This window comes from Callospermophilus lateralis, chromosome 7, assembly GCF_048772815.1.
Source record: "Callospermophilus lateralis isolate mCalLat2 chromosome 7, mCalLat2.hap1, whole genome shotgun sequence".
NCBI classification, from domain to species: Eukaryota; Metazoa; Chordata; class Mammalia; order Rodentia; family Sciuridae; genus Callospermophilus; species Callospermophilus lateralis.
This window is the reverse complement of record NC_135311.1, coordinates 1,509,135-1,527,809: the sequence shown is the minus strand read 5'-3', so window position 1 is coordinate 1,527,809 and position 18,675 is coordinate 1,509,135. Positions and strand designations below refer to the sequence as shown.

The 18,675-nt window shown below is 48.4% G+C and overlaps 2 non-coding genes across 2 annotated transcripts; one reads left to right on the top strand and one right to left on the bottom strand.

Annotated features, from left to right (window-relative positions):
• Positions 1 to 9,920: 9,920 nt before the first annotated feature.
• On the bottom strand, positions 9,921 to 9,994 carry Trnan-guu (transfer RNA asparagine (anticodon GUU)). Its single transcript has one exon. It is a non-coding gene; the product is annotated as a tRNA-Asn (tRNA).
• A 5,140-nt stretch (positions 9,995 to 15,134) lies between these two features.
• On the top strand, positions 15,135 to 15,205 carry Trnag-ccc (transfer RNA glycine (anticodon CCC)). Its single transcript has one exon. It is a non-coding gene; the product is annotated as a tRNA-Gly (tRNA).
• Positions 15,206 to 18,675: the final 3,470 nt, after the last annotated feature.

Below are 18,675 nucleotides of genomic sequence, written 5' to 3'. Positions count from 1 at the left end.
AGCCCTGGTGTAGGGCTTTCCCAAGGACCCGGGGGGCCCGGATCCTGCTGCCGGGCTTCCAGGTCCTCCTGCGGGGCGTCCACCTCCGGCTGTGGGGCTTGCAGCTCCTCCTGCGGGACGTCCAGCTCCTCAGGCGGGGCGTCCAGCTCCTGCAGCGGGGCTTCCAGCTGCCGAGCATGCCCCGTGCGCACAGAGCTCTGGGGCCCACTCTCCCGCTGTCGCCGCTGCAGGAGCGGGTGGCTTCGGGGCTCCCGGAATGTGTACCGCACCTCTGCGAGCTGCGGGCCCCGCAGGCCCGTTCCCACAGCGTCAGCCCTCGGTACTCTTGGTCTAGCCAAAGGCTTGTCCTTCCCAGTCCAACCCCGCACCGCAGGGTCCTCCGCCCCCCGCCCTCTCCCGCACTCCCCAAAGCCTGTGTCCGCCCCTCCGCGCCTCCTCCCCGTCCTCCTGGCAAAGGAAACCCCGACGAGTTCCTGCCACTGTCACTTATTCTTTCCGACTCAGTTGAAGTCTGAGACTAAATTGTGCCTTGGCGGTTTTGGACACCACGGGCAGCAAAGGGGTTTGGCTGCTTTTAAAGATTGCATGAGATTTCAACATTTCAAAAATTAGAGGAGGGAGCTAAGGCGGGGGGGACGCGGGGGGGGGTAGGTGGAGGGGGGAATTTAAGGCATTGGGCGCCCAGGCTAGAAAAGCTGGACCCTCTCAGATCCACAGGCTAAGCCCCCACCTCCAGAAACAACGCGCGGGGAGAGGAAACACTATCCAAAGCTAAGGCGAGGGAGGAAATAATAAAGGTCAGAGCAGAAATCAATGCCCGGGAAAAGAGAAAAATAATAGAGAAAACCAAAGAAACAGAGTTGGATTCTTTGAAATGAGGGATAAACTCAATTGAAGAAGAAGAAGAAGAGGAGGAGGAGGAGGAGGAGGAGGAGAGAAGAAGAAGAAGAAGAAGAAGAAGAAGAAGAAGAAGAAGAAGAAGAAGACCACCACAGCCATTAAGAGAATCAGAAATGAAACAGAGACTCCAGGCACTATAGACTTGTAATACTAACAAAATAACAAGGAGAAACTTTGGAACATTCTCTGTACTCATAAATATGACGACCTAGATGAACTGGGGGAATTGCTCAAAACTACAAACTACCGCATCCCGCACAATACCAAAGAGATCATCTGGGGCACTCCACCATGATGGAAGAAATTGGATTCTGACTTTCAAAATAGCCAGAAAAGCATCTCCAGGTCCAGGTGATTTCGCTGGAGAATTCTGCCAAGGGTTTAGGAAGAATACCACCAGTTCTGTGTAGTCTCTTCCAGAAGATGGAGGGGCGGGAACACTTCCCAACTATTTCTTTGAAGCTTTCTTGGCCCTGAATCCAAAACCAGACAAAGAAATATACAACAACAAAAACTACAGAATATCCCTAATGAATATCGATGTAAAAACAACTTAACAACATATTAGCAAATATGACTCAGCAATATAGAAAAGGAATTATAAACCATGACCAAGTGGACTTTATTCCAGGGATACAGAAGAACTTGAAAACTGTCTCCAGAAGAAAACCCACATAAATCTACCAACCCACGAATAGAAAGCCAGTGGCACTCAATCCCAGCACCACCAAAAAGAAAAAAGAAAAAAAGACAATGCTGTTGACAGAGTTCGACACCCCTTTCCTGGTGAAAACCGCTTTGACAAGTGGGAAGAGAAAGGAACTTTTTCAAGATTATAAAGAACAACTGGCAAAAAGAAAGAAAGAAACCCCAATAGTCTGACCTCACACTTAAAGGAGAAAAACTGAATGTCTTTCCTTTAGTGACATAAAATGGGCCCCCACGAGAGAAAGGACCCTGTTGCAGTAATAGTAACGCAGTTATATCTGATTCTCTACAGGACCCCTTAGGACTAAGGGGAAAACACCTCTTGATGGACAGCCACGCCAGCTCTCACTCTTATGGGGCTAACAGCCATACTAGAGAATCGGGAGTTAAAAAGTACATCAGGACTGGGGCTGGGGCTCAGTGGCAGAGCATTTGCCTGGCACATGGGAGGCACTGGGTTCCATCCTCAGCACCACATAAAAAGGGAAATACCTGAAATAAAGGTCCATCAGCAAGTAAAAAATAATAATAATAAATAAAAGTGCATTGGTCGTCAAGACTGTGAGTGTGAGATGACACACCAGGAGACAGGAGGCTGGGAAAGTCAGTTCAGCCTCCTGAGACTAGGGGGTCAGCAGACGGGCCAGCGGAATCCAGACTAAGCAGAGTCTACACTATCCTGAAGCTAATAATAGCAGAGACTTTCCCAGGTGATAAGTGCGTTTCCAGGTGGTGAGGGGAAAACACGTCCCTAGGAGAGTCACTGAAGTCACTTCTACCCTGTTAACCTAGTAAGTTTTCCAGTCCTAGGTGGAGGCTCCCCATGGTCATGAGAGATGTGAGGCACAAAGGAGCCCCATGGAGAAGAGGACAGTCGCCATCCAGATCCCGCCTCCATGTGTGCTGACATCAAGAGGTGATGTTGCCGCCTGGCCCAGAGATGCCACGGAGGCCTCTCCCCTTTAGTCTTTGCCTGAGTCCGTCTGGGGCCTCTGTCCTCTGTGTGCGGTCTCCCTTCTGCTTGGACAGTCTTGCCCCCTTCCTTGCTGGAGTCCACCTGAGGTCTCGGTCGCCCCAGTGCTGTCTCGCTTCCGGCTGGAAGGAACAGAATTCCCTAATAAAGCCTCGCCTGTGTTTAAATCCTTTCTGGATCCATCGTTGACCTCTACAGCTCTGGTCCAGGGAGCCAACGTGGGCCACCAAGACTGAGGTCTGAGCACTTAAGTGCATTCTCAGAACTGGGCTTTCAGGTGAGCACTTACGGAGAGCAGTCGGGAAAGACAGGGAGAGAAAGGGCCTGCAAGGAGAAGACGGGACAGGTGAACTCTTCCCCATTGTCCTTGCCAATGACAATAGACAGACAGACAAACAGAAGCCCCTGGGCACTGCATAGAAAACAAACCTAGAAGGCTCTGACCCTTGGTGAGGAGAAAAACAAAACAGATCACCAAAGGATCTCAGGACCCAGAAAGTTCAGATGGAATGTCCACAGGGCTTTCTTCTTCTCACTGGTATAGCTCAGAGGTACAGCTGCCCCAGGAACGCCAAAGGGTGCAGATCAAAAGTCCCCCAATGATCCTGTCTCTGTAGCCAAAAGATCAGGAAGAGGGAGGGCAGCCGAGGAAGGCAGAAAACATTGACAGAAGGTGTTGGTCGCCTCTCTGCCACATTTTGTCACAAAATACCTGGGATTATCAACTTACAAAGGGGCAAGATTTATTATGGTTCACGGTTTTGTAAGTTTCACTCCTTGATTGGCTGACCCCATTGCTTCTGGGCTGTGGGGAGGCCGTGCATCCTGGCCACATCACCTACAGAGCAAAGCTCCTCAGCTCGCGGCAGGGAAGTGTAGAACAGGGCTTTCACCAGGATCTCATGATCCCTGATGGAGGGCATGCCCCAGTGACCACAAGACTTCCTGCTGGACCACGCCTCTTCAGGATTCCCCTCCACTCCAACAAGGTGGGGACTAAGTCCAGCTTCTCAAAAATTAAAGACAAAGGAAAAACGGAACAATAACACTTTTTCCTAGAAGGTAAAAATAATTCCAATGACAGCAGACTTCTTTTCAGAATCCAGTCAGGAGTGAGTGACACAGATTTCCCATGCTAAAGACAGCAAGGATCAAGTCACGCTCCTATGTAGCCACAGGCAACTTTCAGCAACTAAAGGAAAATTAAAAGATTCTCAGATTGAGGAAAACTAATGGAATCTGTCACCCACAGTTCTACCACAAAAGAATGGCCGCTAGGAGCTCTCTAAACAGAAAGGAAAACAAGAACAAACAAACAAACAAAAACAGAAGAAAATTTGAGGCATCAGGAAGGAAGGGGAAAAACACAGTAAACAAAATAATATTCCCTTCTCCTCTTGAGAGCTCTGAATTATGTTTGATGATTTAAGAAAAATTCATACACTGTTTGGCATGGTTCCAAACTGGTGTAGAGGAAATATTTAAAAGAATGACATTACAAATGGGGAGGGCAAAGAGATATAAAAGGCAGCTAAGTTCTCTATAGCTCACTCGAACTGGTAAAATAATGCCACTAGTGTACCGTGTTAAAATATAGACGTAGATATAAAAATATATCCATCTCGAGAAACCAAGAGAGCTCCACAAACAGATGGTATTAACACCATACATATACTCCAATATGCAATTCAAAATATATTCCAGTCCCCACAAGAAGGTAGCAAAAAAGAAAACAGTCCCAGAACACAAAGGAAACTTTACACACAGAAAATGAAATATAAAATGGCAGACTTGAGCCTCCTTTTTTCAATAAGTATTGTTATTATTTACATTTTTATTTATTTATTTATATGTGGTGCTGAGAATTGAACCCAGTGCTTCACATATGCTAGTAGGCAAGCGCTCTACCCCTGAGCCACAATCCCAGCCCCTAATAAGTATTCATTTTTAAATGCATGTTTTCTGATTACATCCATTCAAAGACAGACTGTGGAGGAATGGAGTAAGAGGTATGACCCACCCGAGTGCATGCTGGTTACAAAGAAGCCAAAGTCAAATATAATGATACAGGCAGGTGGGAAAGAACGGATGGACAGAGCTATACCATGCAGCATTAAGCAAAGGCAAGCAGAGCTGGCTGTATTAATATTAGATAAAGTGAAGTTCAGAACAAAGACACTAACCAGAGACCCACAGGGACATTAGGCAAGGGTAGAAGGGTCGGTCCAACATGTGCAACAAAAACGGGTGGAACTGAAGAGACAATTTCACAATTACAGCTGGAGACTTCAATAATACAGAGAACACCTAGTCAGAATCAGCTGGGATCTTGAATAACCCAACTACACAATCAATAAGCAGGAAATAATTGTCAAGTTTAGAAACCTCTGCAAGAGCAGAATGCATACAGTCGTGGGCCCAGATTCACAGGTTGAAGGGCTAACTTCGTCAGCCACCAGGCATATGATAATTAAAGTCCCAGTGAGATATCAGTGCACACCTATCAGGATGTCCTCAATAAAAGCCTGACGACATCAGGTGCTGATGAGGATTCAAGGAAGCCTGGATCACTCGTATATTGCTGGGGTGAAGAGGAAGCATCAAAGCCACCCTTTGGTCAGCTCCATCCGTGTTGCTGTGATCAAAATACCTGACTAAACCTGAGGAGAACTCAATCTGGGGCTACAGTTCCAGAAGTCAGTCCACAGTGGCCAACTCCTTTGCTCTGTACAATGAGCAAAGGCCAGGCAGAGATAAGTACTGGGCTCCCACAAATACCTGTATCGTAAATTTCATAGCAACTGTATTCTTAATATCTGGCGGCAGCGGGAGGGAATGTGGACGACCTTTGGGTAAACAAATTATGGTTTCTCTATCCATAGCATGGAATAGTAACTAGGCATTTGAATACAAAAAGAACAACCCATTCATACCCTCAGCCACCAGAATGACTCTCCAGAGAAACTCACAGTGAGAAACTGTAATCCCAAAGGCTAAACACTGGGTTCCGTTCATACATCATGTTGAAAAGAATAAAACACAGGAATGGAAGTCAATTAGAGGTGGCCAGGGGTTAAAGAGGAAAGGAGGGGCCGTCCTGAAGAGATGAGACTATCATTCCAAAAGGGCCTCTAGGGGGCTGGGGTGGCAACTCAGTAGTAAAATGCTTGCCTAGCATGTGTGAGACTCTGGGTTTGATGCTCAGCACCACATATAAATAAACAAAAATAATGTTCTATCAGCAACTAAAAAAAATAAAATTTAATTTAAAAATAGGGGGCCTCATGGTGGACTTTGTGGTGATGAAAATATTCTTGCTTATATCAATGTCGGTGTCCCGGTACTATACTACATGCAATATTTTAAAAAACACCACTGCCGCAGTCCGGCTGCAGCAAAATAACCGGGGGGTGACGAATAACTTGTGTACGTTGATGCAGCAGGAATAGGAGCTGTTTATTGTAGGATCTGAGCGATATTTATAAATTTTACACAGCTTATCTAATTAGCATAAAATAGATACAGCAGTCAACCAATAAGGAATCTCCACACTTAATGGCTCACTTTTGTTACTTCACAAACCACTCCCTCTGGCATTTGGCCAGGCACCATCCAGACTTGTTTACAGACTCTAACATTTCTCTGGCAAAATAACAGGTGTCAATCTGACTTGTTTACAGACCTTAACACACCACCGTTTTGTAAATACCACCAAATGTTACAATTTGAGGAAACTGGGTAAAAGCTACAAGGGATCTCTCTGTATCAGTTCTTAAGATAGTATGTGAATTACTTTTAAAAAAACACATGTACTAAATGAAATCTAAGTACATTCCTCCTTGTTTGTCCTGGATGTTGTTTAGAAAACATTAAGGCAAACAAAACTTCCCAGCACCCTTGATACCCTTGAAGATAGCGCCAATAACACCAGGCTTTGCACCCTTTTTAAAATGAAGAGTATAAAATGTTCACTGATCCCTACTGTTCTTCTGTGAGGACTGTCCACAATTTCTTCTTTTCTCCTCTGCATTTTTCAAAGGCATGGAGAACAAAACTACTCTAAAAGATTGTACCGGTCTGAGTTCTTTAGAGGAAACCCATATGGTTCAAACATTATTTGTATAGAGAGGCTTACAAACAGGCTTTGGCTCAGGTGATCATGGACACTGAGGAATCCTAGACCTCATCTGATCCAGGAGAGCCCATGCTGTCCTTCCAGTCCAAGCTCAAGTCCCAAGGCAGAAACTGATTTCTCAGCTCAAAGACGGTCTAGAGAGAGAAAGAGGAGCTGGGCTTGTGGCTCAGTGGTGGGCACTTGCCTGGCAACTGTGAGGCACTGGGTTTGATTCTCAGCACCACCTATAAACAAATCAATTTTAAAAAGGTCCATTGACAACTAAAGATGTGTATTTAAGAGAGAGAGAGAGAGAGAGAGAGAGAGAGAGAGAGAGAGAGAGAGAATTCTTCCTTAACCTTGTTTTTCTTTCTTTCTTCTTCTTCTTCTTTTGTTGTTGTAATCCAGGGCTTCCAGTTGACTGAATGAGGCTCATAGACGTGGAGGAGGGCAATCTGCTTTATTCAGTTTATGGATTCAAATGTTAATCTCATCCAGAAACACCTTTGGAGACATACTCAGAAGTGTTTTACCAAATGTCACAGCACCTTCTGGTCATTCCAAGCTGACATGTAAAATTAACGACTCCTATACCCTCAATCACTCCGAGTAATACATTTAGCATAACGTCTTACCCAACTATAAAATACAGCTACTATATTTCAGCATAACGTTGGCTTCTCCTTTGCAGTAGTAATATGTTGGTTTTTCAGTGAACACGGGGTTCATTTTGACCTCATGTAGTCTCACCCCAGCCCCTACCATCATTACCACCTGTGAATTGTTGGCGTGGCTTTGGTTTTTCAAAATATCAATACACTCCGGACTTTGCTAATGTCAGTTTGAACTTCAGGCCAGTTGCACAAGTGACTTTCCATCTTGACCAAGCCTTAAAATGCTTTTTGTCCAGATCCCTGGGTATGGATAAGACGTACCTATTATGGTGTCCACTCTTCATCTAATGGTGTCCTTCATACTTCCATACAGGTCTCACCAGATCTGCCTGGCCTCTTAATGTCATTCACGATGGCCTTGTGGCCATGACCATCTGAGGGAGTCTGGTCAGCATCATGGCCATGGAACAGAGGGTGGGGAGGTGGGAATTGCTGAAATCTCAGCACACGTGACTCTGTACAAACCTCTGTGCCCAGGGCAACCAAACAATCCCAGCATAACTTCCAGCAGCATTCGGCCACCTTCCTAAGACGACTCCAGAGCGTCCTCCCTTGAGAATACCTGCCTGAGAAAGGTTCAGCCTGACGGGAGAGGTGATGGGTGGTTCTACCAACACCTGAGTGTGAGTCCACACAGCATCTTTCCCAGAGCTCCTACTGAACACCAACTCCTTCCTCTCTTCTGGTGTGCATCTTCTGCAGTCTCAGCGTGTTTTTCTCAAGGATCTCTATGCCCGTCTTTTAAAATGTCTTCACCAGGAGGGAGCGAACCTCTTTCTCCCGGTCTCTGTGGGAGGACAGAATCCTAAGTTCCCAATAATTGCCAGGTGGCCCAGACACAGCTGGCCAGATAAGCCAGACGGTTACAGTGACCAGCCCTTTGTCATTTCTCATATGTGCTCCCGGCTCTCTCTCTAAGTCACTGTCCCTTTAGAATGCCCTGTCACCCCTGCACTAATCTGAGAGGAGCTCAGCTCTGTCCTATGCTGTCAGTAATCAAAGAAATATGTCTTCCCTGCTTCAGCTAATGCCCAGCTTTGTTGCCCTTTGGCAAAGGAAGTGCAAACAATAGCTTTGGTGACACAGTTTCTGCCAAGAGAGGCACAGATAGGACAGGAGAAGGCGGGATCACTTGGCCCTTGTCATTCCATGGGCATCTCTTCCTGCCTGGCATTTCAGAGCCGGACACTGGCCTGGGCCACGGTGCTGTGTCCCATCTGGATAGGCTGGTAGTGTCACTCGGTGTGACCACGACCACTGTAAGAGATGCCATTAATTGTGGACAAGGTGTAGAAGTAAAATATAGAAAAACTGATTTTGACAGTGGTTGTCCCCCTTCCCCTTCTACCTGGGTACACTATCGCTGCGTGGTGTCATTTGGACTGTGATGTAGCACAACTCATTTTCTCATATATGGAAGTTTCTCAGAAAATTAAAGACACCACTGCCCTAAACACAACCCAGAAATTTTGTTTGGATTTATTTCCCTTGAAATGTGAACACATATATCCCCAAAGGATGCTACCAAAATGGTCACACCCATCCAAGAGACCCGCCCCTTCCCTACGTGTTAGATATTCCATTTTCTTCCAGCAGTAAGACCCCCATTAGCCACAGCAATTTATGAGGGCCAAGAGTTTGTATGGAACAGGAGGATCATTGCATATTGGATCATCTTCACCATAGGAACTGTACCCAAGTTTGGCAGGTATGGACAACGTTGCAGATGTGTGTGTGTGTGTGTGTGTGTGTGTGTGTGTGTGTGTGTTTAGGTCACTACCAAGAAACGATCATGGTTATTGGAGGACTCTAAAATATCTTGGAAGTTAAGCTGTGCAACACATGCAACAGCATATCTGTGTGTGATGTCCCCTGGGGCCTTCTGATGTGGCCCTCCCCCCAGACCGTAGCACTGCCCTTACTGGAAAATCGTGGATAGGTAGATGAAGAGAAAGTCTGCCACCCTGGCAAGTTCACAAAGAAAGGGCGATTGATAGAGCTGGAAATACCGTGGAATATGATTTGTCATCATTCCTGGGGGAGATCAATTTTTAAAATATACAAAAATTAGAAGTATCAGGTAAACACTGTGATGTAGCAATTGCACGGCCAGTTCTCTGCACCACGGAAATGATGTAGTGGTACAAGAATGATGGGCAGCATTATTTTTCAACATAAAATCTCGAACCAACCCAATTTCAAAACCATTTGGAAAAGGTCAATGAAAACTGCAAAACCTAAGAAAGAAAGGTTGTTGTTTTCCTTTTTCAAAGGAAGTGTAAAATCATACTGGGGATGGCACTGGTGACCCCCTCCTGGGGCTAGGGTACTGGTGTACCTGTCCACTATGCTGCTGATGAAAAACAAGAAGAGAACCATCCCAGATTTGACCTCAGTGGTGGCAGCCTGTCCAGAAAGGCAGAAAGGCAGAACGAGGATGAGATGGCCCTGCACTGCAGGGTGGCGAGGTCCCTAGCACCCTGATTGCTAAGGCGCTGAACTGAAGCTAAAACGACCGGGCGAGAGCTGTTTGCTAAAGAAGGAGGCTAAGCGTCCCTGGGTGGGCTCGAACCACCAACCTTTCGGTTAACAGCCGAACGCGCTAACCGATTGCGCCACAGAGACACAGCAGGTCCTCCGGCGGGAGTCCATAGGGACCAGGGCGCACTAGGCCGTTTTCCCCCAGGCTACGCGGCGCGGCTCCAGCAGAATCCGGGGCAAATTCCCACAGCTCAGAAAAGCCGCCCGATCAGCGCGGCGAGTTGGAAACCTGACCATCGGCGGATTCCGAGGCCAGAGGGCAGCAGAATGGCCTCCACCCCGAGCTGCCAGGCGCTGATTTCAAAAGCCGACGCCCGGGAGATGCCCGCTGGCTCCGGGGTCGAGGCTTCTTCCTCGTCCTGCCCTGAGGGGGCCTGTCCCCACCGTAGCGCGCCGCCCGGGGACGGGCCGCAGGGTCAGTGCTTTAAAGGACCCTGAGAAGGGAAACGCGAGCGTTTTATCCCAGGCCAAGGTCTCTGCACGAAGCCTCGGCTCGGCCAAGTTTCTAGGCCTCCACGGAGGCGGAAGCCGGGAAGGCCCGGTGCACCCGAGCGCCCTCGAGGTCCCGGGGCTCACGGAGGCTGGGGCGGGCGCGGGGTGGGCGCGGGGAGAGCAGCGACCTGCGGCCGAAGGCCTCGGCCTGGAGCACGAAGGGGCGGAGGGGCCCGACCGGCGGGAGACTTCAGCGAGAGGGCAGGCTGCGTCACGGCCGGGTCCCCAGGGACCAGAACCGAGTTTCACTGTGGCCGAACGAGAGCAAAGGAGGGGGAAACGGACGGTGGCCAGCAAGACAGGCGACGACCTGCTGCTGTGAACACGGAGCCGCCGAGTAGCACCCCTGAGCGACGTCCACCATAGGGACCCAGGGGGGGCCGCCGAGCTGCGCCCACCACCTGGACCGAGAAGGCGCCGCCCGTCCTCGCCCGCGCGGCGCCGTGACCGTCTAGTGGTCAGTACTCTGCGCTGTGGCCGCAGCAACCTCGCTTCGAATCCGAGTCACGGCCGGCCCTGCACTCCTTGACTTTCAATCCTCACCGCAGCGTCCAGTGCCAAACTTGCAGGTGGCTCCAGAGCTCTCTGGTCTGGAGGAAGAAAGGAAGCCCCGTCCTTGGCCAGGGCTCGGTCACCAAGAACCGGAGGATTAAGGTGCTGCCCTGATGCAGTGGTTGTGGTCGACCTCCTTTTTCTGGTTCACGTATTGCAGTTATCCGTGGGGTGAGATTTGCACTCCAACGAGGCTTTGGAAACAAGGTCGAATAACCATAGTAATGTGCACTTAGTGAATGACATTCCCCAACCAAGTGTGTGTGCGCGGGCGTATCCATGTGTGTGTGTGTGTGTGTGTGTGTGTGTGTGTGTGTGTCGGGGGTGGGGGGACAATAAAAACCGAAGGGCAGCTCACAGATTAAATTGCACCCATCCTCAGTTCATGGCCCAGTGGATCGCGTCCAACAGGGACCCTCTTCTAGGGCAAGTGACAGAAAATTTCCATCAGCTCAGGAAGTCCCTGGAGTCTGTTTTCCGTCCATCCCCACAACCTCACTGAAGGGAATCACCACTACGTTTTCTGTCTCCAGGTTTATTCTTGAAATTCTCGATCAAACACCATACTTTTTGGCCAGTGGTTTGCATGTGGGTTTTTTTGTTTTTTAATGCAGCATCAAGTTTCTGCTATGCATCCATTTGTTGTCACGATAAGTGTTTTGGTGTTGTCCCAAAATGTGAATAAAGTAAAGAGGATGGAGACCGGTTATGTCTAGTTGCAGCCCTGGAGAAGAAGGTGGCTATGAACATTCCCGTAGGGGTCCCCTGAGGCCTTGTGCATTCATTTCTTTAGAGTACAAACCTAGTGAGGGAATTGTTAGGTCATGGGGCAGGTGTATTTTAAACTTCATGAGAAGCTAGCAAAGAGTTTCAGGATGTTTGCACTGTTTTACTCTCTCACCACGAGAAAAGATACTAATTATTTTTGTTTTCATTTTTGATACTTTGTGTTCTTTTTAGACATACATGATGGTAAGAGTGTTTTTTACATATTACACATACCTGGAGTATGACTTCCCACCATTGAGGTCGTACATGACCTGGAGTTACACTGGTTGTGTATTCATATGTGAACAAAGGAAACTCTCCTCTTCCCATTCTCCTCCCTTCCCTTCATTCCCCTTGTCTAATGCTATACATATATATATATATTTTTTTTTTTTCACCTTCTTTTTACTCATTCATTTGTTGAAGGGCGCATTAGGCTGGTTTCATAGATTAGCTGTTGTGAATTGCTGTCAAATTGATGTGCCTCTGTCACTGTAGTATGCTGATTTTAAGTCCTTTGGATGTATACCAAGGAGTGGGATAACTGGGTCAAATGGTCTTTCCATTCCAAGTGTTCTGAGGAATCTCCATACTGCTTTCCAGAATGGTTGCACCAAATTGCAGTCCTGCCAGCACAATATGAATGTACCTTTCCCCCCACATGCTCACCAACATTTGTTGTTACTTGTATTCATGATAACTGCCATTCTGCCTGGAGCAGGAGGGAATCTCAAGAGAGGTGAAAGACCTCTCCTGCATGTCTTTTGGTAGTATGGCCATTTTGACAATATCAGTTCTGCATGTCCAAGAACATGGGAGAACTTTCCATCTTCTAAGGTGTACTTCAATTATTTTCTTTATTGTCCTGTAGTTTTCACTGTAGAGGTCTAATGTATATGTATATGCATATACTTGGGAATTTCTATTTTTTGAAGATAGTTTTCCTAGTGCCTCTTTCAATTGATTCATCATTTATGTATAGGCCTGCAATTGATTTGTAGGTGTTAATTTTATATCCTGCTCCTTTGCTGGATTCATTTATGAGTCCTAGAAGTCTTCTGGTAGAGTTCTTTGCATAGAACCATGTCCTCAGCAAACAAGGATAATTTGAGTTTTTCTTTTTCCCATTGGGAGAGAAGATACAAATTCTTGTAAGCTCATGTTTTGAACTATCTCTTCAAAGTGACCCATTCGGGTGGGTGTGTAAGGGTATATCACTGTTGTTTTCCTGAATGAGCAATGATATTGAGTTCCTTTCTTATTTCTTTGGTCATATAGAAATGTTGTTGGAGAGATGCTGATCAGTGTCTTTCCACCTTCCCTTTCTTTTTCTTTTTCTTTTCTGTTACCAGGGATTGAACCCAGGGTGCTTTACCACTGAGCCTCATCCCCAGCCCTTTTTATGTTTTAAATGTTGAGATAGGGTCTCACTAAGTTTCTTAGGGCCCTACTGAGTTGCTGAAGCAGGGCTCAATCTTGCCATCCTCCTGCCTCAGCTTCTAGTGTTGCCTGGGTCCCCACACCGACCATGTTTCCCCTCTTTTTTCATAACCTTTTACTATTAGACACATTTAGATTTGTGAAAGGTAGAGTAGATAGTACACAGGATTTCTATACACTCCACACCCGGCTTCCCCTAGCCTTTAACATCTTCCATTAGAATGATACCTTTGTCCCAAGTAAAGCATAAATACATTTGCTACTAGGAGTAGGATACACTCAGGAGATAATGGGAGACAAAGAGGGACTTGCGCAGAGAAGCCACTGTCATGTGTCCTGAACTAAGGAGGATTGCCTTTGTCCTTTCCACCCAAGATCCAAGAAATATCTTAACTGCTCAGGGATATGGAATTGAGAACTGACATAGAAAAACATAAAGTCATTTGAAGCAGAACAGTCTAGTTATAAAAGGCAGAAAGACATTTAAGAACATGCAAAGAAATTTTACATTAAAAAAAACAACAGGAACCACACGAGGAGGTGGGAAAAATGGGTCTAACTAGACCACAGATCCTTAAGACAAAGCCTGCCCAACAGAATAGACCTTGTTCACTCATTTTGAATATAAAAGCAAATTCCAGCTGTAGAAGTTAATCAGACAGAAAAAGATCAGACCATAAGACGGTGCTATTCTGTGCCAGGCTGCTTGTAAGCACAAGTGTGAACACTGGACAAAAGCAAATGGCTGGTAGAAAGAGGAGCAACATCCTATGGCTCCACCATCCACTGTTCCTCCCTGAACCAGCCTCTTGGGTGGCCAAAGAGGGTGTGGGGGAGGGCAGAATTCCTGGGAACTGTCCCTTATTGGCTCTTGTGTAAGTCTCTGTAGACATGAGAATTACAAAGCAAGATTTAATCCTTGGTCCTTTCCAGGGATGCAGAAGGGAAGGAGAGAGGAGAGAAGCTCCATTACCGCTCAGATGCAGAATGACCCAGGGACATACCCAAGAGTGCAGCTGGGTTCTGAAGGTCTTTGGGGAAAACTCCTGACATGGGTCTCAAGGTCGGGAGGATGGGGCTTGGGAGGCAGTGTTACAGGGTTGGGGCCTGGTGGGAATTGAGGCCCTGTGAAGACCCCTTCAAACACCCCGGGAGTTTATGGAAGGGAAAGGGAATACTGTCAGGGGAGAGAGGGTGTGGGTCCCCTCAGAGAGGAGAGGGACAGAGTGCCTCTCCTGCATCCAGGTTCATTGGGGATCCTGAGTCCAGCTCAGGTCCACCTCTTCTCTTTTGACTGACAGTAGAATGACATCAGACGGGCACGTCCCCTCTGCCATGACAACTCTAGGTCACTTTGGCCCATGCTGACAGTTTCGAAATGGACCGTGGCCATCAATTTTTACAGATTTTAAGATTAGAGAGAATTATCCTTTACTCCCTGAGTTCTGAGCCTGGCCTGTTGAAAGGGTCAGAAAAGCCTCCCCCTCCAGGGTAACTGGTGCTGCTCTTATGGACTTTACTTCCGGCCTGCATTTCTCCTGCAGGTAGGGCAGGTAGTTCGCTGAGAAATTTGACATATCCTGGCCACGAAAGCCAGGCAGGGCTGCAGGGAAATTGCTTCTGGAAAGAGAAAGCCTGTGTGAATCAGCACAGTGGAGCCTGTGGGTGGCATTATTCCCGTACCCTCGTGTTCCCGCCACTCGTCAGCCCCTGGCAGCCGCCAGCCATGGCAGGGCAGGGGCTATGTACATGAACAAGCGAGGAAATGACCTTTCCGTAGGTTCGCTGCAGATAAAGACCAGGGACCGAAAACGGGTGAATTTCTGACGTTTTCCTATAGCGGGTCTCCACCCGGTTGTCCAGAGCCCGCTGCAGACTTGGGCTTCTTCAAGCCGGATGGTTTTCTTCATAGTGACGTCCTGATATTATGGCTTTCCGCGTCACCAGTATGGAGCGAGTTTCGTGTCCCCGAGCATTGGTGGTTCAATGGTAGAATTCTCGCCTCCCACGCGGGAGACCCGGGTTCGATTCCCGGCCAATGCACGCCTTTTCTTAGCGCAGCTGGGATCCAGGCTTTCGCCTTCCCTCCCCTGGTCTCCAGCAACCTTGGTCAGGAAGGACCACAAAGGCCACGACCTCAGGGTCATTTCCCAATTGCCAACAGGAAGGGATCTCGGCAGGCACAGGGCGGCTACCCAGTGTCAGTTTGCCTGTCCCCCGCCCCCTCTGTGCTCTGCAAACCCGCTCAACCCTTTTTCCTCGGATCTGGAGGCTCCTGCTCACGGATTCACTTCCTGCACTTGGACAGGGCACTGGGCCGCTTCTCCCTGCAGAAGGGGACCGGGAAGGGGACGCCCGACGGCAGCGCCATGGGACCCTGTGCGCACGCCGCGCGGGAGGCGCGGAGCCCAGACCCACTCGCGCCGCGGGCTCTGCGTGTGGCCGCCGCCGGCCGCACAGCCGCCCCTTGTGCCTGGTGGTCAGTCCGCGGCGTCTGGGGAAATTCAGGGTGGCCCAGGAGCGCGGCGAGGGGGACGCCCTTCTAACCCTCCTCGCCCTTCTAACCCTCCTGCTTTCGCCCCCCCGACGGGCGCCCTGCCTTCTGCGCAGAGTTTGGAACCCCTGGGGCTCTGCAGCCCAGGCCCCCGCCCCAGGGCCTCGGGCCGCGTGGGATTGGAGGAGGAGCCTGGGACGCGCCCAGCTGCGTCCTGTCTGTGGAGCCCACCTGTTTTGACCCGCTCTTCGCAGCCAGTCCAAGTGCTGCCCACTCCAGCGCACTAGCCAAGGGCCACCGGTCCATTACTCTCTTGAAAGGGCCTCAGGAAGAGTTCGGAGGGAGACGCCAGGAAAATAAAACTGAGTAGGCTTCTCCCCTTTCTGTGTCCTCTGTCCTGCCTCTGAAGGTCAGCCGCAAGCACACCGCAGTGCATAATTGGCTCCAGTCTGCAGGTGTCTCTCCTGGCCTCCTCCTCCTCCTCCTCCTCCTCCTCCTCCTCCTCCTCCTCCTCCTCCTCCTCCTCCTCCTCCTCCTCCTCCTGACCCTGCTGTTCCTGCCCCTTCCCCTCCTCCTCCTCCTCTTGCCTCAGCTCCCCTGCCCTTCTTTCTCCTGCTCCTCTTCCTCCTCCTGCCTTCTTCCTCCCCTTCCTCTTCCTCCTACTCCTCTTTTCTCTGGTCCTCCTCCTCGTCCTCCTCCACCAGCTCTTCCTCCTCCTGCCCTGCTCCTCCTCCTCTTCCTGCCCCTGCTCCTCCTCCCCTTTCTTCCCCTCTTCCTCCTCCTCCCTTTCCTCCCCTTGCTCCCCCCCTCCTCCTCCCTCCCATACTACTCCTCTTGCTCCTCCCCTTCCCCTCCTTCTCTTCCTCCTCCTCCTGCCCCTGCTCTTCCTCCCCTTCCTTTCCCTCTTCTTCCTCCTTCCTTTCCTCCCCTGCTCCCCCCTCCTGGGATTAAATCTGCTCTTCTGCTTAGAGTTCTTGAATGGAAGCTTAGATGATACTTTGGGATTTTTTTCATTGTTGATGTGTGCATTCATTGCTGTGAATGCACCTGTGAGCATTGGCTTTGTTCTATTGCTGTTGATTTACTTATTTACTTAACGTCATTAGAGATTGACCCCGAAGCACTTGACCACTGGGCTACATCCTGAACCCTTTTTTCACTTTTTATTTTGAGACAACTTCTCCCTAAATTGCTAAGGCTCTCCTGAACTTGTAATCTTCCTGCCTCAGCCACTCAAGTGTCTGGGATTACAGGAGCACCACTGGGCCTGACTCTATTGACACACTTGTATTTTCATTGTCATGTATTACAAATATCCAGTATCTCCTGAGATATTTTGTTGCATCTATTGTAATGAAGGATTATGTTTCATGTGCAAATTTGGGCCTTTCCAGCTACCTTTCTCTTAGAGATTTCTTGTTGAGTTTCATTGTTCCTGAGAGCATGCTTTGTATGATTTCTATTGCTTTCTATCTGTTGAAGTGTGTTTTATGGGCCAAAATGTGCAGATCGTGGTATTTCACATGAGCTAGAGAAGAACATGTTTCTTCCTTGTCGAATGAGGTGATCTATAAACCTCTGGTGGTGCTGCCAGTTCAACCTTATCCTCTTTGATTTTCTACCTGCCAGATCTGTGGACAACCAATTGAGTGAGGCTGAAGTCTCCAACTATAGCCATGCATTTCTCTATACCTCCTTCCTCTTCTTTCAGGTTTTGCCTGACATATTCGGACACTCTCCTGTTGGAGACCCTATTATTAAGAATTGCGTCATCTTCTTGGGGGAACTGACCACTTTATCATTAAGTAATATCCTTCTTTACCCCTGGCGACTTTCCTTGCCCTGAAGTTTTCTCTGTCTGGAATCAACATAGCTCCTCCAGGTGTCTTTCAATTAGCATGGGCCTAGTGTATCTCTCTCCTTCTCTTGGAGGCCTTGTGACCCCTCAGGACCCAAAGGCTCTCTGATCCCATTATAGGGCTGCCTGCTGTCTGTGGGTCAGGAGGTCCTGGTTGGCCTGTGGGGGTTGGGTTTCTCCTGCTCCTTGGGGCTGGCTCTGCACAGCATGTGCTTCAGGGCCTGCACATTCTCAGTCCAGCTGAGCCAGGGACTTGTCCTGAAGGGCTGGCCCAGTGTTGGAGTTGGGGCTGCTGTCCACACCACTGTTAGTGGTCCTGAGGAGGATGTGGGTCTGTGGAGGGGGCTCTGGGAAGGCTATCCTCTTGAATCCCAATGGGCAATTGGGCAGAAGTTCTGGGTTTCCTGCCCTCGGCCTCCTCCCAGCTCTCAGGGAGAGAGCTCATCTTCCATCTTACTTGTTGCTTTCTCACTTTCCCCGTTTTTACTTATAATTTATCTTTGCTTCTTAACATTTAAGTAGGTTCCTTGCTGGGCAGGTTGACCTATGCCTTAGTTCTGAAGTCCAATCTCCTCTGGAGGCTGAGGCAGGAGGACTGCTTGATCCCAGAGGTTTGGAGCTGCACTGGACAACACAGTGACAACCTATCTCCTAATTTGTTTTAAAAGTAGGTTTCTGTTGGTTTGGAAGTTGCTCAGTATACCAGCAAGTCTCCTTGTGATTAGAGCAAGAAAAATCAAGATGAACCTCTAAAGGAATATCTCTTCAGTGAGTCTGACATGGTCCCTTATGATTTCCCGAGATAGAGAGAAACCAGGCATCATGATGATAGAGAGTGTTGCCTATGCTCAAACTTTTGGTCCATGCCTCATAAAGGAGAGTCTGGGGGACAGGAAGGAGGAATTGTTTTGTCGGCATGCTATTAAGTTGAAGGCCTAGAGCTTTGGATTCACACACAGGCAAACAACAGTCAAACTGAACTTGAGGCCTGCCAGCCAGAAACCATCAACTAATCGCTACCTTCTTCTGGGACCATCAAATACGATTTCTTTATTTTGTTTTCCATGAGCATTTTATCAAGTTTCCTTTCTTGTCCCCTCAGCAGATTGCTAACTTGCTTGTACAGTAGGATCCATTTTTAAATCACTGAATGTTCAAATA